At 38.1% G+C, this 26,932-nt stretch overlaps 1 protein-coding gene and 1 pseudogene across 1 annotated transcript in view; both read right to left on the bottom strand.

Annotated features, from left to right (window-relative positions):
- Positions 1 to 26,932, bottom strand: part of SNTG1 (syntrophin, gamma 1) — a 461,475-nt gene that overhangs the window by 163,311 nt on the left and 271,232 nt on the right. The gene's annotated exons all lie outside the window — the stretch shown is intronic.
- Positions 13,545 to 13,838, bottom strand: LOC102822032 (annotated as a pseudogene).

The following is a 26,932-nucleotide window of genomic DNA, read 5'->3' as shown; positions in this document are numbered from 1 at the left end:
AAAAAATGAAGATCTATACCACATATCCTGTACAAAACTAATTGAAAATTGATCAAGGATCTAAACATTATAGGGTATGTATGTGTGTGTGTGTGTGTGTGTGTGTGTGTATGTGTAGCTATGGGACACAATTTGTTTTTAACAATAGACTATAAAACACAAAAAATGCAAAGTTAATTGGGACTTTATTGTAATTAAACCCTTATGCTCATTAAATGACTTTATCAAAAGAAAAAATGATCATGCACAAAATGGAAAAGTAATCTTTGGCAATCATGAATTTGGTGGTGGTGGTGGTTGTGAGCCATTGAGTCGGTTCCAACTCACAGTGATGCTGTATAGTTTCTTTCCAAGGATGTAAACGCTTATTGAAGCAGAAAGACTCATCTTTCTCACATGGAGCAATAGATGGATTTGAACTGCTGACCTTGCGATTAGCAGCCCAACTCACAGCTCATCATGTTACCAGAGTTCCTTACGAATCTTGATAATGATCTAATAATCATAATAAACCTAAAACATCTACAATGAAACAACCAAACAACCAACAACACAATAAAAAATGGGAAAAGAATAAGAAAAAATTACTTTACCAAAGAGGATATTCAAGAGGCCAGAATATGAAAAGATGTTCATCATGATTAGCTATTGCTATTGTTGTTAAAATGCTATAGAGTAGGTTCTAACTCATGATGATCCTTTACAGGTTTCCAAGCAGTGACTGGTGGGTTTGAGCTAATGCTACACCAGTATTACCATTAGTTATGGTTGTTGTTAATTGCCATCAAGTTGGTACCGACTCATAGTGGCCCTGTATTGGGTTTCCGAGGAGTGGCTGGAGGGTTTGAACCACTGAGCTTGTGGTGAGTAGTCCAGTGCTTATCCTATAGAGTCACACCAGGACTCCAATAGAGAGTTAAGTCAAAATTACTACTTCACCCTAACTAGAATGGCAATGATAAAAATAAAACAGAATTCAAGAAAATAGCACATTGATGATGCTGGGAGATCTGATCTCTTATCCATTACTGATGAGAATGTAAAATAACACAAATAATTTTAAAACAGAATGGCAATGCCTCAAAAAATTAAAAATAGATTTATCATATCGTCTAGTAATTCTCTATCATTCATCTGTCAGTTTTGCGCACTGTGGTGGCTTGCATGTTACTGTGATGTTGGAAGCTATGCCACCAGTATTTTGAATGCTGGCAAGGTCATCAATGGTAGATAGGTTTCAGCTGAGCTTCCAAACTAAGACTTGGAAAAAGGAGAATCAGACTACTTATGATAGTTTAGCTGTTGAAAACCTTATGGACAGTGGTCAGATAGAAGCACTGTCAGGTAGTACCAGAATATTGAATACTGAAATATTGAAGCATGATGAATAGCACTCATTTTATGCTGTAATTTCTAGAGAAGCAAAACCAATGAACACATACAGGTATGTATATAGAGGAGTTTATTATTAAGGAAATGACTCACAATTGTTGGTGGGTGAGTCATTTCCTCGATAATAAACTCCTTTTTGTATGTAAACATGTGCAAGTTCACTATTCATAAGGCTTTCAATGGCTAAACTATCATAAGTAGTCCACCTCTCTTTCTTAGCAGGACCAGGTGGTGTTTCTTTCTATTGTATATAGGGTCACTATAGGTCAGAACCAACTCGAGGGCACCTAACAGCAACAACTAGGAGTTTCATTCCTAGGTATGTAATTTATGAATCTACGGATAATGACACAAGCAGATGTATGCACACTTATTTTCATTGCAACACTATTCACAATAGCAATAAAAGGTGAAATCAGTCCAAGTTCCCCACAGTGATGAATGGATACACAAAATGTGGTGAATGCATACAATGGAATAATGTTGCTGCTAGTTGCCACCGAGTTGATTCTGACTCATAGTGATCCTATGTACAACAGAATGAAATATTTCCTAGTTCTGTACAATCCTTAAAACCATTGCTATGTTTCAGCCACTGTGTCAATCCATCTTTTCTGCTGACACTGCAGGATAGTGCACTGGACTACAAAGCTGGTTTGAACTTCAAGGTTGGTGGTTCAAGCTCATCAGCAGCTCCTTGGAAACCCTTGATGGTACTGACTTGATGGCACTTAACAACAACAACATACCTTACTACAGGAGTCTTGGTGTCATGCTGCAGGATAATGCACTGGACCACAAGTTTGGTTTGAATTGCAAGGTGAGCAATTTAAACCCACCAGCTAATCCTGGGAAACCCTATACAAGGTCACTATGAGTTAGCACTGACTTGGTAGTACTTAACAACAACAACATACCATATTAATGATGTGGTAATGTAGCATCAGCACTGGATTGTGAACCATAAGGTCAACAGTTCAAACCCACCAGCTGCTTCTTGGAAAGCCTTTTCAGGGTCGCTATGAATCGGAACTGACTTGATGGTACTTAACCACATACTTTACCAGGGATCCTGGTGTGGTGTCAAAGGATAAGTGCTGTACGATAACCACAAGTTTGGTAGTTAAAATCCATCAGTCATCCTTGGAAACCCTATACAGAGTTTCTATGAGTCAGAATTGGCTCGAAGGCACTTAACAAAAACAACATACTTTACCAAGCATGATGTCATTATGCAGGGACTGGTCCCTCATGATAACATATCCAAAGTACAAGAAATGAAGTCTCATTATCCTCACTTCTAAGGAGCATTATGGCTGCACTACTTTCAACACAAATTTGTCCATTGTTCTGGAAATCCATGATATATTTAATATTCTTTACCAGCACCATAATTTAAAGGCATCAATTTTTTGTGTGTGTCTTTCTTACTCATTGTCCAGTTTAGGCATGCAAAGTGATTAAGAATACCATGGTGTGCAACAAGTACACCTTAGTCCTCAAAGTGACATCTTTGTTTTTTAACACTAAAGAGATCTTTTCTAGTAGATTTGTCCAGTGCAATGTCATTGAGGATGTTCTGACTCATAGCAACCCTGTATATGGCTTCCCAGGAGAGGCTGGTGGGTTTGAATTGCTGACCGTGTGGTTCAAACTAACCGTACAATCCAGTGCATTATCCTGCAATGCCACACCCTGGACAATACATCCTTTGATTTCTGACTGCTGCTTCCACTGACACTGATTGGGTATCCAAGTTAAACAAAATCCTTGATAACATCAATATTTTCTTCATTTATCATGATGTGGCTAATTGGTCCAGTTGTAAGGATTTTTGTTTTCTTGTTATTCAGATGTAATCTTTGTTCTTCATAAGTAGGTGCTTCAAGTCTTTGATTGTCTAAAGGAATACTCAGCAACAGAAAGAAAGAAATAAAGATTTCATACATGGGTGGACCTGAAAGATGTTATTCTGTGTGAAATAAGTCAACCATCAAAGAACAAATACTGTAAGACCTCACATACACAAAAAGACAGTAACAAGTAACTATATGGAGAATAATAGCTATTGGTGATTACCTCGCTTGGGATGGGAAGGAGGGCAATGAATTATTCTTTGGGAAGTAGTGGGTTTATTTTAATGGGAAAGTTAGCATCAATCTACAGTAATGACTGCATGATCTAAAGAGAGTAACTGATGTCATGAAGTTGTACAACAGCAAAAGAGGCAAAATTGCTGATATATTTTAGATACATCTGTTGGTTTTAAGGTTTAAGGTAATGACTTCATGACCTTTTCAGACTATTGGCCTAATATTGTTGTAGAATTTCTGTTCCACTCCCTAGTTTAGTGAATACTACCTGGGGACTTTTAAGCTTTGGAACTAAAAAGTTATCCAAGATATTAGCTCAAAATACCAACTAAGAAGGAAGGAATCTTCATATCAAGAATCAATCCTATTTCCCCTGGAAACAGGGTTGATAGTGAACAGGAAAAAGTATAAACATTCACTGCTTTCTCCACCCAGCAATCAAACTAGAATGTTAATCAGGTTACTGAGTGGGACCAATCCTCTCTACCCAGGAGTCAAACTAGAATGTTAATCAGGTTACTGAGTATAACCAATCCTCTAGTTTCTCTTCTGTCTTCACACAGGTCCGCAACCTAACTCCTTCCCGATTCTGACCCCATATAAGTCTGTACTGCCCTGTATTAGGTGCTCAGAATCTGGCAAAGCTAGCTCCTTTTAGCCAACCAGTTTAATAAAATCTGACAAACTGTGCTTTACCTCTCCAAGTTGCCTCGGATTCTTTGACAACAGATCAAGAGCTGCTGTGACATTCTAGAATCTAAAACTGCTATAACAATAGGGAGGGGCAATTTAGACATTGGCTACCTAAAATGGGGTTGGGGAGAGGGCAATAAAGGCATGAAGTGACTGGCTTACAATTTTTTCAAGAGGAAGTTTAGTTTCAGAGTGCATGGGGAAAGGTAGAGCCTACTCTTTTCATCTTGTCTAGAGAGGTCTGGTGAAAGGAGGTGGAGATAAGATTCTTATGATTCAACGGTAACAGTTATCATGACTAATTGTGATTATCACAACTGTAAAGATAGAAGTTCTGTTAAAAAAGAGGGGGGGTAGTTAATGTTACAGTACAGGAACAGAGGACCCTAGGACCATCAAGGGAGAAAAGCATAAGCAGAATGTGGGGCCATGTCCAGAGAAGCAGCAACACCAGAGATGGAGGCAGAGATAATGACATGGAGAAAAAGAATAGCTCAGGACTCCAGACTCAAGGAAACAGAAAGGCTGTGTGCTGGCAGGATGCAGGCTTGCAAAATGTGGTCTTTGATTGTTTAAATGATTATATATTCCAGAGTAATTTTGCGTACAGTCAAAAAGAAAACAAAACCCAAAAAACCCAGCATAAATAAAAGCAAATGCTGTTGAAAGATGATGCATGGAAGGGATTATAATCCTTACAATGAAATGAAATATGGTAAGATGAGTGTAAACTGGTGTTCACCCATGTAAACTATCACTTAATTCATAATAAAAAAACTTTAACATACATACATAAAAGATTGCAGCCAGAATGATTCTTTCTAAATGGGGGAACGGTCATGTCAACATTTCTGATTAAAAGCCTCTGTTTCCTCAGAATAAAACTCAAAACATTAAAAAAAAAAAGTATCCAAGGTACAACAATGAGGCTCCAATCACTTGTGGATAAAATAACTAGGGATTGAAATATGAAGTGGACAGCAGGTCTAACTACTTCCACAAATGACTGCCTCACTTTCCATGAGACCAGAAAAATTTGAGGGCACCTGGCTACTAGTTCTGAACTTTTTAATGAAGGAATCAGTAAAAGAATGTTGATTTTCAAAAGAACAAATCTGAAACAGAATTTCAGATTTACACTGAATCCAGACTTAATGTAAATAGTGAAACTGGAGAAACCCCTGAATCTACAGCTCTAAAGAAAATCTTCAAATCATGTACTGAATTTATCTCTTGAAAGCATCTTTAAACTAAACAACAGTTTAGCTAATTTAGTAAAGAATGTTCTTTACAAACATTCAAGTCTTTTAAAGAATTGTTTTTGTTTAAAGAATTGTCTGTAATCAAAAAGATCAGAGTTTTAGGGGTAGTATAAACTTCAGTAAATGGTGATGAAACAATTTGGTTAGAGATATCGAAAATAGTGACATAACCTGAAGAAAGTAACCAATGTTACTGAATTATATATGCAGAAATTGTTGAATTAGTATATGATCTGTTATGTATATTTTCACCAAAATCAATATTAAAATCTTCACTCAATTCACAATAATAAGTTTAAAAAAAGAGAAAAAAAGTGTTAGCTTTAGAAATGAGGAAATAAGGTCATTTTTTATGGAAAATAAGTATGTATTTAGAAAACAGAAAATATTCTTCAAATAAATGTAATTAATATGCATAAAAATCAAGGCTACTGGAATTTATTCATTGTATTGTGTTCACTAAAAGAATATATTTAAATACTAAGCTCTGTACCTGTGGACATGATTTTTCCTGGAAATAGGTCATGAAGATGTTATCAGTTAATATGCCCAAGTGGCACAGTGGGCTAAGCATTGGGCTTCAAACTGCAAGATCAGTAGTGTGAATCCACCAGCTGTTCCATGGGAGAAAGACGAGGCTTTTTGCGCCTATGAATATTTACAGCTTTGGAAATTCTATACGGGATCACTATAAGTTGCAACCAACTTGAAGTCACACCACCACCACCATCACTAGAGTATGGTGGGTTCCAGTGCATTCTGAGTGGTGGTCTACAGAAGAGGTGCAAAAATACAAAGAGAAAGAAGAAAGATGGCCAGGTGAGGCTAAAGTTATGCTTATATGTCACTCAGTGATACATTGTTAGTTAGTTAGGCAATCAATTCAATGGATACATACTTTTTCCCCAAATGTAATTGTTTCCAAATATCCCAAATAGTTGAAGATAAGAAAAGATTAAGATGACACAATTAATAATCATAGGGAATAAAAAAAGGTAAACAAACCAGTCGAATAAGCTAACCTACTTTGTTAAGTGTCATTATGTTGGTGTCACTTATAGAAACCCTGTTTAGCATTTCCAAGGAGTGGCTGGTGGGTTTGAACTGCTGACTTTGCATTTCAAACCAATCTTTTAGTCCAGTGCATTATCCTGCAGTGCTACACTAGGACTCCAGCATTACTACCAAAAGTGACAATGAGGATGGTTTCTTTAGAAGACAGAATGTCAACTGCGATTTTAGAGGATTGGAAAGAAGACTAGGGTATTTACTTTTTTTGACCTGAGCAGTATTTACAAAGATTCTTACTGTCTTTCCATTCTTGGGCTATTAAAATCAGATAAACTTTCAGTTGTTAGGAATTATATCACCTTTAATCTTTATCTTCTGTTTCAATTAAGTCAGAGTTTTCAGTTTTAATTGCATATGATACAACTCACAATTCCTATGTACTTTTAACTCCTCTATAATGACAAAAGAAAAAAGGAAATCATAAACTGGTATAAAACATGAGAAATATATTTAAGCCTGGTCACAATTTTAGTCTGTAGTCACTTCCTTTGCTTCTGTAATTTGATGCATGTTCTAAGTATTCTTTCATGTACTATTATTTTGTCAAAATATTATCAATGGCTATAACTTTACTACTTTGAACTCAATGTAGCCTTGTTGTTACTTGCCTTCGAGTCAGTTTTAGCTCCTAGTGACCTGACCCTATGCACAACAGTGTGAAATATTGCCCGGTCCAGGACAATCGTTACAATCTTTGTCATACTTGAGTCCACTGCTGATGCCACTGCACAGTGACAGTCCACCTTACTGAGGGTACTTCCTGCTTTCAGTCAAGACCCATCTGATGTCAGCAATGATATTCTTTGTTCTTTGTACTTATCTCAACCTGGCTTGAACCTCTGGCAGTTTATTGTTTATGTGCTATTGCAGACATTTTAAAAATTATCTTCAGAAAAATTTTACTGTCCTGGGTTATTAATTATATTGTCCAATGATTTCCATATTCCATTGGGTCACCTCTCTTTTGAATGGATTTCTTCCAATCAATTGGCCAGGTGGCTGTCTTCCAAATTTCTTGGCATAGATGAGTGAGTGCCTGAAGTACTATATCAGTATGTTGAAAGATTTTAATCAATATTACATCAATTTCTGGAAACTTGTTCTTTGCAAATTCACCTTGGACTTCTTCATTCAGTATCACTGGTTCTTCATCAGATGCTACTTCTTGAAATGACTGAACACTGACCATTTCTTTTTGGTACAATGATTCTGTGTATTCCATTTCGTTTTGTTTACAACATCCAATTTTCCTAGTTTTATACTTCATACATTTCATGTTCTAACTATTAAAGGATGTTTACAGCAATTTCTCCTCATTTTGGGTTGTGACCCATCAGCAAATGAAGGTCCCTGAAACTCTTCTCCATTCACATCATCACAGTCTATTCTACTTTAATGAGGCAGTTGAAGAACTATTTTGAATGCCTTCCTACTTGCTGGGCTCATCTTTTAGCATATATCTGACAACATTCTGGTTTTATTCACTGTATCTGATAATGCTCCACTGCTATTCATAAGGATTTCAATGACTATCCATTCAGAAGTAATCTGCATCTCCTTCTTCCTGGTCTGCTTTAGTCTGGAGCTCTGATGACACCTGTCCACGTTGGGTGACTCTGCTGATATTTTAAATACCTGTGGGACAACCCAAATTATCATAGCAACTGCAAGCCATCATAGCATGAAAAACTGTCAGACCAGTGGTTGATGGATAATATAGGGATAAGAAAAAGAGGATAATTTATAAGCAAATTAGGATTTAAAGAGATAGATTCTTAAATACAGAGATTGACAAGAGGGCTTCCAAACTTGTAACATTTCAAGATTTATATTTTGGAAGTTGGCCTACTTTAAATAGGATGTTAAATTATCTCTAAATCCATCTCCTATATGAGCCCTGTCCTGGGCAGCCCCATTTTATAATTATCATATTTGTATATTCATTACAAGTTTCTTGGGAACAAAAGGAGGGGGAATTTTTTAAATGAAGAATCAATATAGTATGCAACATAAAATAAATAATAAAACTGAAGCAAGTAGAAAATTCTTATAGCAAAATAATTATAACACACTAAGCATTTGCATTTATGAAAGCAAATCTACACATTTGGCTTCAACTTTATTTGAGCATGCTTAGTTAAACACATACGGCAGCATGATCATACAGCAGCACTAGAAAAACTTGGGAACTTTCTGGAAATGTGAATTATAGGGTACTACCCAGCCCTACTGATCAAAAAGGAGGACCAACAGTCTGGGATTTAATAAGTCCTCCAGGTCATGACTCAGGAAGAGCTTCCTGCTTAATGTACAGCCAACTTTCATGATGAGGATATAGTAATTAATGCTTTCTGGATTTTCATTTGTTAATTTAGCATGACTCAAATTGAGAAGAAACAACTATAAATATCCATCAGTAATTGAAAGCTGAATGTCTGAAGTATGTATGAATCAAAGAAATTGGCAGTTGTCAAAAATGAAATGGAAAGCTTGAAGACTGTCCTCCTAAGCATTTTAATAGCAAAAACATGAGGAAGATCAGTGACTATGACTGTTATTCAAATTTATGCACCAATCACTAAAGCCAATGTTGAAGAATTTGAAGAATTTTATGAACATCAGCCAGAAATTGATCAAACATACAGTATGAATGTATTGATAATTACTGGTGATTGACATGCAAAATTAAAAACCAAAAGAAGGATCAGTAATTGGAAAACAAGGCCTTGGTGAGAGAAATGCAACTGGAGATCACATGACACAATTTTGCATGTTAAAGCCTTGTTTTCAATTACTGATCCTTGTTTTGTTTCTAAATTTAGCATCTCAATCACCAATAATTATTAATTCAAAATGCCTCTTTCAATAACATCAATAACAACTATACACTTGGGTATTGCTGAAAGAAGACATAGGAATCCAATTGACTATTTCACTGGAAAGAGACAATAGAAAAGTTGAATATCCTCCATGAGAACAGGGCCAGAAGTCAATTGCAGAACAGACCATTAATATGCAAGTTAAATTTGAAATGGGAGAAAATGAAAACAAACCCATGAGAGTTCAAGTATGACCTTGAGAATTTCCAACCAAAATTTAGAGATCATCTCAAGAATAGATCTGACACACTGAACACTATACAAAACTTTGCTTTATTACTTAAGACAGATGAATTATTTGATGATACTGAAAACATCATGTATGAAGAAAGTGTAAGCTTATTTAAAAGCCTGGAGAGAAGGACAAGAACAAGATGGATTGGCACAGCAGTTGCAATGATAAATGTAAACATGCCTTTGGATTGGGAGGATGATGCAGGACCAGGTCAAGTTTCATTTTGTTATACAGTAAAATCTTTGAAAGTTAAAAACTGTGTAAGGTAGACACCTGCCACAGAAGGAAAACTGAAATAATTTCCCCTAGGATCAGCAATAGAAAAGTGGTAAGACTGTATTCTCTTGAGAACGGAAAACTAGTGAGACCAGGAAAAACAAGACAGTGATGTTGAATTTCAGCTCTCACAGATTTCACTATATATAAAGTTCCCATGAATTGAAGACCACTTGACAGCAAATAACAACAACCACAACTGTTGCTCACTCAAGTGAGAACCACTGACCTAAGGGTTTGTATTTACCCCAAAGTCCCAGAGGAGACATGTCCCCCAACATGTTATAACTAGCAAGACTTTGTATAGTATTGAGAACAGTGTCTGTTACTTGAGGAAGAAGAAACTATAATAAAATATATTCAAGTACTTATAGTAAGTGTTGATTTTTTATTTTATAGTTCTCAACAAATAAGACATTTCCTAATATAGCAAAGTATACCAGATTGCTGAAGCCCAGCTCCATACCCAGGAACAAATGGAAAAAGACAAAACACTGTAAAGTGAAGATGAAAAAAAGTTTTGGAAGGCATAATATTGGTACCCAGGCTAGTGAGAAATAAATAGTTGAGCTTCTCGTGGAAAGGAGTACTCGGAGATGGTAGTCCACTGGTGAAGATTTTTGTTTTCTTTACATTGAGATGCAATCCATACCGGAGACTGTGGTCTTTGATCTTCATCAGTAAGTATTTTAAGTCCTCTTCACTTTCAGCAAGCAAGGTTATATCATCTGCATATCTGAGGTTGTTAATAAGTTTTCCTCCAATCCTGACACCACGTTTTCCTTCATAGAACCCAGCTTCTCATATTATTTGCTCAGCATACAGACTGAACAAGTATGGTGAAAAAACACAACCCTGTCGCACACCTTTCCCAATTTTAAAACATTCAGTGTTCCCATGCTCTGTTCGAACAACTGCCTTTTGGTCCAGGTACAGATTTCTCAGAAGTACAAATAAGTGTTCTGGAATACTCATACTTTTCAATGTTGTCCATAGCTTGTCATGATCCATACAATTGAAAGCCTTCACGTAGTCAATAAAGCATAGGTAAACATCCTGATATTCTCTGCTTTCAGCCAAGATCCATCGGACATCTGCAATGATATCTCTCATTCCAGGGCTCTTCTGAATCCAGCTTGAACCTCTGGAAGTTCTCTGTCAATGTATGATTGTAGCCGTTTCTGTATTACCTTTAGCAAAACTTTACTCGCTTGAGATATCAAAGAGATTGTCTGATGATTTCCACATTCCGTTGGGTCACCTCTCTTTGGAATGAGCACAAATATGGATCTCTTCCAATCAGTCGGTCAGATAGTTGTCTTCCAAACTTCTTGGCAGAGATGAATGAGTGCCTCCTGTGCCGCCTCACTTTATTGAAAGATTTCAATATTTATTCCATCAATTCCTGGTGCCTTGTTCTTTGCCAATTCTTTCAATGCATTTTGAACTTCCTCCCTGAGTATCATTGGTTCTTGTTCATATGGCTTCTATCATGGAGCGCAGCGGTTAAACGATGTGTGAGAACTGCGTAGACCTGGTGGAGGTGTTAAATGAAACCCAGACCATGGAGCGGCGGGGTGAGAGGTGTCTGGAGACCAGTTCGATGGGGAGACGCTGCCTAGTGGGGAAGAAACTGCAGGGGCCTGCCAGGCTGTCCTACTTACCCCGGACACGAGAGCGCCATCCTAGCCTAACTGTTGGATCATGGCTTTGAGGCGGTTCGACCAACTTAGAGACCCACAAGCGGAGCCCAAAGTGTCTCACTACAACCCAGTCGCCCCTGCTGCGCTTCCGCCTCTTGATTGACATCCGAGGATGGAAGTCTTGCCTTTGAGCTGGACTTAAGGGCCCTAGCACAAGGAGATTCCTATTTAACAGCAACCACGCAACCGCCACTCGTCTGTCGTGATTCTGAGGGCTATGCCACCGGTATTTTAAATAATCAGCAGGGTCACCCATGGTGGACAGGTTTCAGATGAGCTTCCAAACAAAGACAGACTAGGAAGAAAGAGTGACAAACTACTTCCGAATTGCTAGTCACTGAAAACTCTATGAATAGCAGAGAAACACTATCAGATACAGGACCAGAAGGTGGGAAGGCACTCAGAATGTGAATGGGGAAAAACATGCCTCCTCAAAGTAGAGTTGACCAAGATGACAATGATGACGTGAATAGAGTTAAGCTCGGGGGAGAAATGCTCACAGAACCTTCATTGATGGAGACAGGTTAATTGTAGCTGACACATCATTTTGCCAGCAATAGAAGTTTATCTTAGGAAAAAGATAACTTCATTGAAAGAATTAAATTAGTTCCCAAACTTTATATGCACTGCCTTTTTTTTTTTTCAACCAAACGATATTTACTGTTTATGGAAGTAATGGACAACAAATAATGTACAAATTGGTGAATAAACACGAGAGCCAATAAACATCCCACTGCTGCCAACATGGCAAACTGCAAACAAGAACAATTTCAGCAAGATTTCAAACAAGCAAGAGATGATGTGCCATGTTACACTGACAGGTGACTATAAAAAGCAGGGAATGGCTGCCAAGCAGCAATGAACCCCTACTGAAGGACAACAGGCAGTTAGTATAGATCCCAAAATAGTTCACAGAACTGAAATCACCGTACTAATGCACACATTTAATAAATATTTGGAAAGCAGCATAGCAAAAATCCATGAGAATAACATGAAGTCATCTTTCTATGGGTTTCATTTGTCACCACACTTTGAAGTAGTTCTTGAACACAACAACCTTAACTGCCAAATCAGCAATACTTAATTTACATCTTTATATATAGACCATAAGTATTCATCAGAAACAAATACTAGAAGTAATGGGACCACAATACCATTACCAAACGGGAATTGTGATCATCACTTTCTCCTATATGGAAAAAGAAAAAGCGGGGGTGGGGGGTGGGAGAAGTCAGTTAAGTTATGCAATTGTAGCCTGCTAAGGGTACCTACAGGTACTGAGCAGCACTGGTGGGGATTCTGGGCCATACAGCCCTGCGGGGACACACTTCAAGGGGTAAGGATTACAGGGACACAGTTTCCTTTTTGCTTTTCAAGCAACAACCCAATATTTTACCTTTGACTTGACCAGATTCTGACAGTTTAAATTTGCAGTTATTTAGCTATGAATTAATTAGCTGTTCCTAAAACAAATAGCAATGAAATTTTGTCTTCCATCCCCACCAAGACCCCAAAACGTGTGTTCAGGAGAAGCACCCACTGCAGTGTATAGGAGCTAGCATGATGAAGCATGAGGGAGGGAGGATCACAACACTGGGGGCCAAGATCTCCAACCACAGACTGAAATGGGCAGTTAGGCCACAAGTTTGGAGGAAAAGTGTTACAGGAGGGGAAAAAACAAAAAGCAAAAACAAACCCAAAAAAACCTCACAACTCATTTTACCTAAACAAAGATAGCAATTTTTATTGGCCCAATTTCAGTTATTGATTAATCCCTGTAGAAATAGTGTTGAGTGGCTCTCAAAGTGTGTCAGAGAGACCCAAAAGTAATTTGGTGACTGTCCTCAAGTTACCGCAGACTCCTTTGTGTTGGCGTGTTTACTTATTTACCACTGGATCGCAAATGCAAAGACAGGTGGCACGGGCATGAGGGAGGCCCCCTACATGTCACATCCTGAGAGGCCTCCAGCCGTCCACATGCCTCCCGTCTGCTGCTGGAACACACAGATCGTATCTTCATCTTCCATCTCCAGCTATGCTGGTGTGCATGTTTCATTAATTGCCTGTCCGTCAAACCTGAAATCTAATCGGTCTCATAGATAAGACCTATCATTCGCAGTAGGTGTGTGCCTCTTGATTTTGAACTAGAAAACAGAGCCGTCCTGCCCGGCCACCTTCAGGTTGATGTGGTCATTCTCCATCTTTATTCCCTCCCTAGGCTTCTCCTAGAACATGGCTGCGTGGCTGGCAGCAGCGGTGAAGGCAGGGGCAGCGGCAGAGCGGGCAAAGTCATGCTCTCAGCCACGCCATTCTCCCGCTGCAACTCACAGTGCCTATTGTTAACAAAAATTTTCAAACCATAGATATAGATAAGAATACATTTCAGAAAATACAATAAATATCAGGGAAAAAAAACACAACAACAAACACAGAAAATTCAGATGTTAGTGGTGTAAAACACAGACTTTAGAACTACTATATTTAATATATTCAAAAGTTAGATGACTAGTTAGAAAATGGTAGTAGGGAAATGGGAACTTCAACAAACTAAAATAGGTGCCTAGAAACAAAAATAGAAAAATTTAAAATTAAGAACTCAATATATGTATGTATTGTTCATTTATACATAGCTAATGAGAACAGATGAAGATGAAGATCAAAGATGACAGACTGGTATGGATTGCATCTCAATGTAAAGAAAACAAATATCCTTACTACTGGATCAGTAAACAACATTCTTATCAAAAGAGAAAAGAATGAGTTGTCAAGGACCTTCATTCTTCTTGGATCAACTATTAACACTCATGGAAGCAGCAGTCAAGTAATTAAATGACATATTGCATTAGCCAAATTGCTGCTGTACAAGACCTTTTTAAAGTGTTGTAGAGCAAAGATGCCAGCTTGAGGACTAAAGGTGCACCTGACCCAAGCCATGGTATTTTCAATAACCTCATATGCATGCAAAAGCTGGACAGTGAATAAGGAAGACCATAGAAGAATTGATGCTTTAGAGTATGGTGTTGGAGGAGAATATTGAAAAAGTGCTATGGGCTGCCAATAGAACCACCAGATTTGTGTTGGACAAAGTGCAGCCAGAGTGCTTCATAGAGGCCAGGATAGCCAAACTTCATCTTTCATACCGCAGACATATTGTCAGGAGGGACCAGTTGCTGGAGAAGGATATGTTTGGTAAGGTGGAGGTCAGAGAAAAAGCGGAAAACCCCAGTGAGGTGGATTGGCAAAGCGGCAGCATCAATGGGCTCAAGCGTGACAACAATTGTGAGGTTGGCTCAGGACTGGACAGTGTTTCGTTCTGTTGTGCATAGGGTCGCTATAAGTCCATACCGATTCGAAGGCATCTAACAACAAATGAGAACAGGGATCTCTCGTGTGGCACTGTGGTTAATGTGCCAGACTGCAAAGCCATTTGAACTGCAAGGTCATCAGCTGCTCCTTGGAAACCCTATATAGTGTCGCTATAGGTCAGAATCGACTTGACAGCACTTAACAGCAACAATCAGACTTAAGCGAAATTAGCAGTCAATAAACTACCAGCTGTTCTATGGGAGAAAGATGAGGCTTTCTGCTCCTGTAAAGATTTACAGCCTCGGAAACCCTGTACAGGGTTGCTAAGAGTTGGAACAGACTCCACGGCACATAACAACAACAACAATACCCTGGTGTGGCATTGCAGAATAATGTGCTGGACCGAAAAGTCAGTTTGACCCGCAAGGTCAGTGGTTCAAACCCACCAGCTGATGCTTGGAAATCCTACACAGGGTCGCTATGAGTCAAAACTGACTCAACGGCTCTTAACAACAACAGTATACAAAATCTAACATTTAATTATGTGTCTATGTTGAAAGGTGTTTTACTCTTTCTTAACTTGTGTGGTGGTTGCTGCTGTTGGTTGCCGTGGAGTCCAACTCATGCTGATCTTATGTATAACAGAACAAAATGATGCCTAGTTATGAGCCATCTTCATAATCACTGATAAGTTTCACTACATTTTGGGGGCTATTATGTCAACCCATCTCATTGAGGACTTGCCTCTTTGTTGCTGACCCTCTTATTTACCCATGTGATGTCTTTTTTTAGACATGTCTTTTTCTTGATGACATGTCCAAAGTGAATAAAGTAAGGTCTTACCATCAGCCCTTTTAAGGAGCATTCTGGTTGTACTTCTTCTTAGAATGACTGTTTGTTCTTATGGCTGTTCATGGTATACTCAGTATTCTTCACCAACCCTACAATTCGAGTACATCAGTGCTTATTTTCTCTTTCTTTTTTACTGTCCAGATTTCACATTCATATGAGGTGCCTGGAAATGTCATGGCTTGGTTCAGGTGCACCTTAGTCATCAAAGTACATGTAGATAATTAGCAGCAGTTTAAATTCTACAATTAGAAGCAATTGGGAGTAACAGATGTTTTTTGAAGCCACAACAAGCGAAAATGCCTACAGAATGCAAGAATAATTCCAAAAACCTAATCTGGCAGCTTTTTTATTTGGCGGCATCCCACCCCTCAGATTCTTCACTGTGTAGAACTCCAAAATTAATATCAAGCCACTAACTCTTTTGTTTGGTAAAGTGGAGGGTCAGAGAAAAAGAGGAAGTTCACCAATGAGATGGATTGGCACACTGGCAGCAGGAACGGGCTCACACATAGCAATTATTGTGAGGTTGGTATGGGATCAGGCACTGCTTTGTTTTGTTGTGCATAGGGTCATTATGAGTCAGTACCAACTCGATGGAACCTAATAACAGCAACAACCTGCTGGGGACAGCATACACAGACCCTGGGTTGATCAGTGGCAGCCCCATTAAACCACCTCTGAATATAATCATTTTAACCCAGATGCTCTCCTTCCTCCTGAAAGTATATAGGAATATTAAGAACAATGTAGCATTTTAGGTATAGATAAATGAAGCCCGGTGCCTGATATCTTGTTCACAAACAAAAGTTTGCAAAGTGTACAGAGACAGCTTGGCTCCTTTCAGGAACCTTGCTTTATGTTATATATCCTTAAGAAACGACACGTCACTACTCTAGATCATTTAAGCCTAAAAGTTAATATATAACAGCTTGATTGAACCTTTTTTTGTTTTCTGTAAAAATAAAAATAGATTGTTAAGAAAAACTATGAACATATCTTAAAAGTTGTTTCTGTGAATCATTATGTCCTGTTTTGAATGATTAATCACATTTCAGTTCTATATCCTGTCTTAATCACATCCTTCCTTTGTGACATCCTTCCTGAGTGAATTACATCCTTCCGTTGTAACAAATCCCTCCCTAAAAAAGAGAATAAAAGGCTGAGGTAGAGTAAGTTCTGCAGGCAATGCTGTGCAATGCTAGGCAAAATGCTTGCTGATCTGTTTACCTGCCAGCTTGCATCATATCTGTGTGTCTGTCTTTTTGTATATATTTCATCTCTCTCTTTCTCTATCACTTTCGCCGCCAGATCTCCCTTCTTCGTGACACCCACACTTCCTTATCAAGGTGGGACCCCAACATAGGACCTCGACAACACCCAGCTCTTCATGTTTCACCTGGATTCTTATTCTTCCACACAGTAACCTTAGCAGTTGTCAATAGATCCAGGTTCCTGTGCTTGGCCAGGATATCTCTGATAAAACTGTATCTATGCTAAGGGCTATGGGATGATGCAATGCACTGCAAGGTCAATTTGAACCACAAGGTCAGTGGTTCAAATCCACTAGTAGCTCCTCGGAAACCCTATCCAGGTTCGCTATGAATCAGAAACAATTCAATGTCACTTAACAACAACAACATACTAAGGGCAATGTATGGCTACTGTGATCACTCTTTGTAGTTGCTGATCTTTCCCTATTCATTGTCTACAGTCTCTCCACAGGCCTTGAGATTGGCACTGGTCCATTTGTTCACATGTGTTATATGATGTGCTCTTTAGCCTTCTATCATTGTGCTTCCCATTTGTGGACACCACTCCGAGCAGTTGAATCCTTTCAACTTCAGTAACAGCTGTATCACATCTCACTAAAGTCAAATGGCTCATTCCCAGGCCAAGACACAGTCCTTGTTGCTTCTCCAGTTCAGACTCTCTCCCCTATCCCTTCCTCTACCAAGTTCAAAGTTTATTTTCAGCCAGCACTGTTTGATAGATATTGCATCATTTGATGTTTCTGTAGAACTTTTACATGACTTTCACTATGTTAATGTTTTTCTAAAATAAATCTTAATCAGATGCATTTTAAGGCGAGTTTCAAATGGAAAAGACGTTATAAAATGAGCTAACACTCTGAGCACACTAGTATAATTAAGAAAATGTAATCTTTGCTTTTGGTAGAGGGGTGCATGGTGGATTGTGACTTTACAAATGATTGTATTGTCATTCTCAGATCAGCTGTGGAAACATCACAGTTCCCCTGTCAGTTGCTGGCATGAACATCACTAGTGAGTCAGTAATTCTAGGAGCAGCAGAAAGTCCATCCATTGACGTTCATGGTAATTGCCCTGATTTGTCATATAAATGACTGGCTGACTATAAATGCTTCATCCAAGACATTTATATTAGGCAGCTTGGAAGAGGGTCAAGGCATTTTGGAGAAATGCAATAAGCGAGGAAGGAAGAGACACAGTATTAGTGCAAGAAAGACTTGGCAGCAGGATTTGTAGAATGAAATAGAATAGATAATTTGGTGGCAACACGCAGCAGGGTTACCAAAAAAATTTTCATCTTGACTTTTTTTTAACAATTAAAATAATTTTAGGCTCTCTTGATTTATGAATAAATTGTAAACAACATTTTTTTATTAAAAGAAATATCAAATATAATGATACCCATGGTTTCTGCATAAATATTGATATTTTCAGAAGATTGGTAACAGGAACACTTTTTCTCTCCCAAACTTAGAGTGACTCTGTTATAGGCACTTGAACATACAGCAATAAAACTAAATGGGATCTTCAATAATTTAACCTACACTTCACTTTGGAAAGGAGGCAATGAAAAAAGAAACAAATGAAATACGTGTTATGTTAAAAAATAACAAGTGCCAAAGGGAAAAATAAATTAGGACAAGAGGATAGGAAAGGATTTAAATTGTAGATAACGCTAGAAGATGAGGACTCATTAAGGGGACATGCAGACACAGGCTTTAAGGTATTGGGATTACTGGCAATAGGGGTACTTGGAGATGAACATGCTGATAATAATTGATAATGAGATTACATAGAAAGAGATTTCAGGTGTGCACTAGACCTAAGCCATTGTACGAACTTGGCACTCACTGAGTGAGATGTTGGAACATAGAGGGGATCTGAACAGAGAAAAGGCAGATTCCGATTTGTATTTTAATGGGACTACTCTGATTTCTCTAGTGAGATTAACCTAAAAGGGGAAAGCTAAAATGAGGCAAGGAAGCCTGTGAGGATATTTCAAAATTCCAGACAAGAAATGATGGAAGAAGAGAAAAACCCCCTTCTAAGACTGAACCTCGCAGGGAACCAGAGCCATATGCTTGCTAGTGACCACCTGGGTCTATATGAACAGTTGATCCCAAGACCATCATTAAGGAAGAGCATTAGTGGAGTGTGGAGTCCCTGCCTGAAGAAGTGTAAACAGCAGATATGGGAGCAGAGGCAATGACAAGGAGAGGCAGAGCAGCTATGGACTCTATAGACCCATGCACAGAAAAACCTGGACTAACACACCTGTTAATCCTGTGCACCAACAGCAGCACTAGCCTTCTTACCTGCTAGACCTGCTTGCTCACCTGTCCTTTGACATGCTGATGGGTCTTGGTTCATTAGCCCCACCGCTACAAGAGTCAGAAGCCTCCAGCTTGATCTCTGACTCTGGACTTGGGCTTGCCCACCTCTACAATTGTATCAGTAATTTCCTTGATATATATCTCCTTTTCTAGATACATATATAAGTGTCACTGGTTTTGCTTCTCTGAAGAACCCATCCTTAGATAATTGTCAATAAAACACAAGCAAAAACAAAACAAAGCAAAAAAACCCAAGAAATGATGGAAGGTTTCGACAGGATTGGTAACAGGATATTTTGGAAAGTAGTTGGATTCTGGAAAAACATTAATACAGAATTTCAAAATATGGTGTGAAAGAAGATGCACAGTTAAGGATGGTACAAGATTTTTTATCTATAAAACCAGAAGAATAAAAAATAATTTTATTGGTATGTGACAGATTTTAGGAAAATCAATTTTGTAGAGGAATTGAGGAACTCAGTTCTGGACATTTTAAAACTGAGAATTCTTAAGATGTGTGAAACTAGGAAAATTGGAAATTGTCAAAAATCAAATGGAATGCATAAACATTGATATATTAGGCATTAGTGAGCTGAAATGGACTGGTATTGACCATTTTGATTCTGACAATCATATGGTTTACTATGCAGGGAATGACAGATTGAAGAGGAATGGTGTTGCATTCATTGTCAAAAAGAACATATCCAGATCACAGTCATGATAATATCCATTTGCATACAGGGAAGACTAGTTAGTACCACTATTATTCAAATTTATTCACCAATCACTAAAGTCAGTGGGGATTAAATAGAAGAATTCTACCAACTTCTTCAATCTGAAATCGATCAAACATGCAATCAAGATGTATTGATTATTACTGGTGATTGTAATGCAAAGGTTGGGAGCAAAGAGGAAGGACCAGTAGTTGGAAAATATGGCCTTGGTGACAGAAATGATGCTGGAGATCACATGATAGAATTCTGCAAAATCAATGATTTGTTCATTTCAAATACCTTCTTTTGACAACATAAGGCACGATTATACACATGGACCTCACCAACTGGAATACGCAGACATCAAATTAACTACATTTGAGGAAAGAGATGGTGGAAAAGCTCCATATCATCAGCCAAAATAAGGCCATGGCAGATTGTGGAACAGACCATCAAATGCTAATTCAAACTGAAGCTGAAGAAACTGAAAACAAGTCCACAAGAGCCAAAAGATGACCTTGAATATATCCCACCTGAATTTAGAGAACATCTGAGTAACAGATTTGATACATTAAATGCTAAAGACTGAAGACCAGGGAGTTGTGGGATGACGTAAATAACATCATATAGGAAGAAAGCAAAAAGTCATTGAGAAGAAAAAGGTCAAAATGGATGTCAGAAGAGACACTGAAACGTGCTCTCCAACATAGAGATGCTAAACCAAATGGAGGAAATGAGGAGATACAAGAGACGAACAAGAAGACAAAGTATAATATTATAACAAAATGTGCAAAGATCTGGAGTCAGAAAACCAAAAGGAAAGAACACAGTCAGCATTTCTCAATCTGGGAGAAGCAAAGAAAAGATTCAAGCCTCGACTTTAATTATTGAAGATTTCTCTAGGCAAATTATTGACTGATGCCACGTTTTTCTTCATATAATCCAGCTTCTTGGATTATTTGCTCAGCATACAGGTTGAATAAGTATGGTGAAAGAATACAACTCTGTCGCACACCTTTTTTAATTTTCAACCATTCGGTGTTCCCATGTTCTGTTTGAACAACTGCCTCTTGGTCCATGTACAGATTCCTCACGAGCACAATTAAGTGTTCAGGAATACTCATACTTATGTGTTTAGGTACACCTATTCCTCAAGGAGATATATTTGATCTTTAACAGTTTAAAGAGGTCTTTTGCAAAACTGCCTCTTGGTTCCTCCCAATTAAGTGTTCTGAAATACCCATTCTTTACAGTATTATCCATCATGTGTCATGATTTGCACAGTTCCAAGTCTTTGCATAGTCAATAAAAGCACAAGTAAACATCTTTCTGTCATTCTGTTTTCAGTTAAGATCTATTTGACTTCAACAATGATATCATTCATTCTATGGCCCCTTCTGAATTTGGTTTGAATTTTTGGATGTCCTCTGGAAGTGTACTGTTACAAGCATTATTGAATTATCTTCAGCACAATTTTACTTTGCATTTGATATTAATGATATTATGTGATGAATTTTTTTTCATTTCTTTGTTATCAACTTTCTTTGGAATGGGCACAACTAGGATCTCAGCCCGTTAATTGGCCAGGTAGCTATCTTACAAATTTCTTGGCACAAATGAGTGAGCACCTCCATACACATCAGTATAAAATTTAAAATTCCAGTTTAAAATTTCTATTTATACTGGCAATTATTGCAGTCTTGTTTTTCGTCAATGCCTTCTGTGCGAGTTGGACTTCCTTCCTTCAGTAACATTTTTTCTTATGCTACCTCTTGAAATTGTTGACCATCAACCATTTCTTTTTGTTTGTTGTTGTTGTTATGTGCCGTGGAGTCGGTTTCGACTCATAGCGACCCTGTACAGGGTTTCCAAGGCTGTAAATCTTTACGGCAGCAGAAAGCCTCATCTTTCTCCCGCGGAACAGCTGATAGTTTAGAACTGCTGACCTTGCGGTTCACAGCCTGATTCGTAACCACTACGCTACCAGAGCTCCTTTTGGTAGAACTGGGTTTATTCCTTTCATCTTCTGTGTTTCAAGCTGTCTGCATCTTTCAATATTTTGTCCATAGACCCTTCAATATTGCAAGCTGAGGCTTGAATGTTGTCTTCACTTCTATCACATTAAGAAATGTTGAGCAAATTCTTCCCTTTGGGTTTTCTAACTCCTGTTCTTTGCATATTTCATTATAATACTTTACTTTGTCTTCTTGAAATGCCCTTTGAAATTTTCTGTTCCACTCTTTTATTTACTATTTCTCCCATTCGCTTTAGCTTCTCTATACTCAATAGCAAGTTTCAGAATCTATTCTACACCATACATTGTGTCTCTCAGTCTAAAACATGCATTAGACACAAATACAAAAACCATGAAACAGTTTTCTGTTGAAAACCAGATGTATTCTTTCCTGAAGCAGCACCTGTCTTCTTCTTCTCTACATACTGCTCCTGAATTGGCTTTTTTTTTTTTAGTTTTTTATTGCAAACTGAGTGACAGCTTACATGAGAGAACATCGGCTTTACACCATCGTTTCATTGCAATTATTACCATCTCCGCTGTGCATCATCATTCAACAGTATTTGCTGCCATTCCCTGTTAGTTTTTTGTTTGTTTGTTTTTGGGGGGTGTACATAGAAAGACTTAGGCATATATAATAATTTAAACAACCAAAGGACACATTCTTTAAGCTTTCCTCCTGGCCGCCAGCACCCAGTCCCTCTCTTTCCTCAGCTTCTAGAGTCCTCAGCTTCTCCCCCTCTCCATGTCCTCATCTCTGCCTCCATCTCTGGTGTCACTGTTTCTCTGGATAGGGTCCAGCACTCTGCTTGTGCTCTTCTCTCTTGATGGTACTAGGGTCCTCTGTTTCTGTACTGTATAATTAACTACTACCTCATTTTTGTTATAAAACTTCTGCCCTTACAGTTGTGACAGTCGCAATTAGTCATGATAACAATTACTCACTATTGAATTATAAGAATTTTATCCCAATCTGTTTTTACCAGACCTGTCTAGACAAGATGAAAACTATTCAGTGAGGACTCTATCTTAAACTCCCTCATGAAAACGTGTAAGCCAGTCACTTTGTGCCTTTATTGCCCCCTCATTTTAGGTAGCCGATGCCTAAGTTGTCAATCCCTATCTACCTTGTGTACAGAGGGGATGAGATTGATACTTGACTCCTTCCTTCTTTGGTTTTTTTTTTTTTTTTTTTTTTTTTTTTTTTTTTTTAGCTATTACATCCATAAGTATAGGTCAAGTTCATCAAGTTCATCAAATTGTAGCAATTTACACTTGTTTCCTTTATCAAAAATTGTTGTTGTTGTTATTTTTACCTTCCTCTAGTTGAGTTCTGATTATCAAGGTTAGGGTACTATCTGCAAGTTTGAATGTTCTTGTGCATCTCTCCTCACTTCATATCAATTAGATGCTTCACTCTCAGCTCTAGCCCTCCATGGCTATGTCCTTGTCTATGGGCTCAGGAGTCCCCAGGTCTCACCACACTTCGGACCAACCAGCCTTACCTCTATTTTCTCTCATCTCCAGGTAAACAAGAGTCTATGGAATGTGGTTGAACTCAACCCATTTCTTCATTGCTGCCTTTCCCCCTATTCCACTCACCAGTAAACCAACATGGTCGCCAGCTTCTTGTAGCAGCCATCCTGACTGGTTTTTTGAAGTTCTCTCTGTTGCTGAAGATTGGTGTCTACATAGTTGAATACTCTGCTTTCTGGAACCCATTCATCCCGGTTATTATTCCAACCACTGTAATGTATAAAGTATTTCACTTGTTCATCCTTTATGGCAACCTTTACCCACTTTACTTCATAAAGAAGCTCATGAAAGCATAGCACTCGCTCACCCTCCTGGAATTTAGGCTTTGGGTCCTGCTTTGATGCCATTTATAAGTGATTCACCTTCCTCCTTCTCCCACCACCCCCAACTACCACCCCCTACTTTCTATCTCACCCCACTCTGCCTCACACAAGTCATCAGACACCACCAACTCTACATCCTGGGCCCCAAATCTATTCTTGAGATGGTCTTTAAACTCAGGCGGGATCTACACAGGTCATATGTTGACTCTTGTGGATTTGTTTTAATTTTGTTCAGCTTTAGCTAGAATTTGCATGTGAACAATTGATGGGGACCAGTTAGCCTCTGGTCTTGTTTTGACTGCTGATAGTGAATTTCTCTATTATCTCTTCCTACAGATGGCAATGCCCAAGTATATAGTTGCTGTTTGTTGTTTTGTTGAGTGCCATCAAGTCTGTCCTGATTTATATAGGGTTTCCAAGGAGCAGTTGGTAGGTTTGAACTGTAGATCTTGAGGTCAGTAGTCCAGTGCTGATGGACAGCAGTTATGTTGTTGAAAAAGAGGTATTAGCAATGAAGAAGTCATCAGTTTTGCAAAATTCTATCCAGCATAATGTCTATCACAAGAGTCAAATTTCTAACTACTAATCCTTCCTCTTTGCTTCCAACTTTCACATCTGTATATCACCAGCAATTATCAATATACCTTGATTGCAGGTTTGATGAATTTCAATCTGAAGAAGATGGTAATATACTTCATTTTCTTCATCATTGACTTTGGTAGTTGGTACATACATTTAATAATCTTTTAATTAATTGGCTGGTCTTCCTTGTAGTCATATAAATATTATCCTATTACAGACAACATTGTACTTCAAGATAGATTTTGAAATGCTCTCTTTGTTGATGAATGTAACACCATTTCACTTAAATTTATCATTCCTGGCATAGTAACCCAAATTATTGTGTGATTCAAAATGGCCAATTCCTATATATTTCAGCACACGAATCCCTAGAATATCAATCTTTAGGTATTCCATTTAATTTTTGGCAATTTCTAATTTTTCTAAATCCATACTTTATGCCTTTCCATATTCTTCTTATTAATGGGCGTTGGCAGTTGTTTCTTTTCATTTTGAGTCATGCCTCATCAGCAAATGAAGTTACCAAAAGCTGTTTTCAATCCATGTCATTAAGGTAGATTCTACTTTGAGGTGGCAACTCTTCCTCAGTCAGTTTTTGAATGCCTTCAGGCTTGAGAGGTTCATCTTCTGGTAGCATCTCAGACAATGTTTTATAAATATTCATAATGTTTTTAGGATAACCTCTCAGAAGTGGATGGCCCATCCCTTCTTCCTAGTCTATTCTTAGTCTGGAAGCTCACTGAAACCTGTCTAATATAGGTGACTATGTTGAGATTTGAACCACTAGGGTATAGATTCTTACATCACAGCAACATGCAAATCACCACAGTGTGCCAAATTGACATATTTGGGGAACAAAGGTAAATACCTATGACAAATATCCTCTGTCAAAGCTATATACATATTGGGGTATACTCCCCACTTTCCCTCCCACATCTACTCAGGCTGTCTTTCTAACCATTCATCTATCGATGTTGTTGTTGTAATTGTTGTTCAGTGCTATTGAGTCGATTGCAACCCATAGCAACCCTGTATAGGATTTCCAAGGAGCAGATAGTGAGCTTGAACTGCCAACCTTGCAGTTCAAAGGGCTTTGCAGTCTGATGCATTAGCCCCACACCAGGACTCCCCATAGATGATAGTAATCACAGGATTAGATATATAACAATATGCATCTCTGTTGTCTTTAACCCTTATTCTCCACCTTTGTCTTCCCTACATTCACCATTTTTTCCCAACCTCTCATTATGTGTTGCCTCACACTTCAGGCAAGTTAACATGCATCCATCCTCTAGTCTAGTGTAGTGGCTCTGTAATATAAGCCCTGGAATGCAAACCACAATGTTGGCGGTTCGAGCCCATTAACCACTTCACAGGAGAAAGATGAGGATTTCTGCTAGTACAAAGATGTACAGCCTCAGAAATCCTGTACAGGGTCACTATGAGTTGGAATTGACAGCACTTAACAAAAGGAGCAGTGACACATTCTAGTCAGTGATTTATACCCCCTTCCCTCTCACCTCTGGTAACTATCAAAGAATGTTTCTTCTATTGTGAAAATATTTTGACATTTTACAATCGTAATCTCATACAGTTTTTGTCCTTCTGTGTGACAAATTCTACTCCACATAATGTCATCCAGGTTCATCCTTGTTGTGAAGTGTTTCACAGATTCGTCATTATATTTTAACATTGTGTAGTATGCCTTTGTGAGTATTTACCAAAGTTTGTTTATCCATTCTTTCATTGATGGGCATTTCAGTTGTTTCCATCTTTTTGCTATTGTGAATAGTGCTGCAGTGAGCATGTGTGTGTGTTTATCTATTCATGTGATGTGGTGCTTATTTCTCTAGAATAGATATCAACTTGAGAGACTGCTGAGTCATATAGTGTTTCTATTTCTAAATGCTGTTTTCCATTATGGTTACACTATTTTACATTCCTACCAACAACACATGAAGGTTCCTGTCTCTTAACACCCTGGCCATCATTTGTTATTTTCAGTTTTATGAACCTTGCTATTAATGCTGTAATGAGATGATATCTCGCTGCTGTTTGATTTGTCTCTAGTGCTAAAGATCCTGAGCATTTCTCCATATGTATGTTGACCTTCTGCATGTCTTCTTTGGCTAAAGGTTGGTTCATGTCACCTACCCTTGTTTTAATTAGTTGTTTTGTTCTTTAATTAGATGTATGAAATTTTCTATAAGGTTTAGAGAATCATCCCTTGTGTGTTACATCATTGCTTTAAAAAAAAAAAAATGTTTTTCTAGTCTCTTGGTTCTCCTTTAACTATTTATGTGAAATACTTTGATACTAACAAGTGTCTAATTTTTAGATGGCCCCAGTCATCTACTTTGTCTTCTGTTGTTTATGTGTTTTCAGTTATGCTTGATAGTGT

The sequence above is a fragment of the Chrysochloris asiatica genome, unplaced genomic scaffold (genome assembly GCF_000296735.1).
Source record: "Chrysochloris asiatica unplaced genomic scaffold, ChrAsi1.0 scaffold00036, whole genome shotgun sequence".
In the NCBI taxonomy this organism is placed as follows: Eukaryota; Metazoa; Chordata; class Mammalia; order Afrosoricida; family Chrysochloridae; genus Chrysochloris; species Chrysochloris asiatica.
This window is presented reverse-complemented; position numbering and strand designations above follow the sequence as displayed.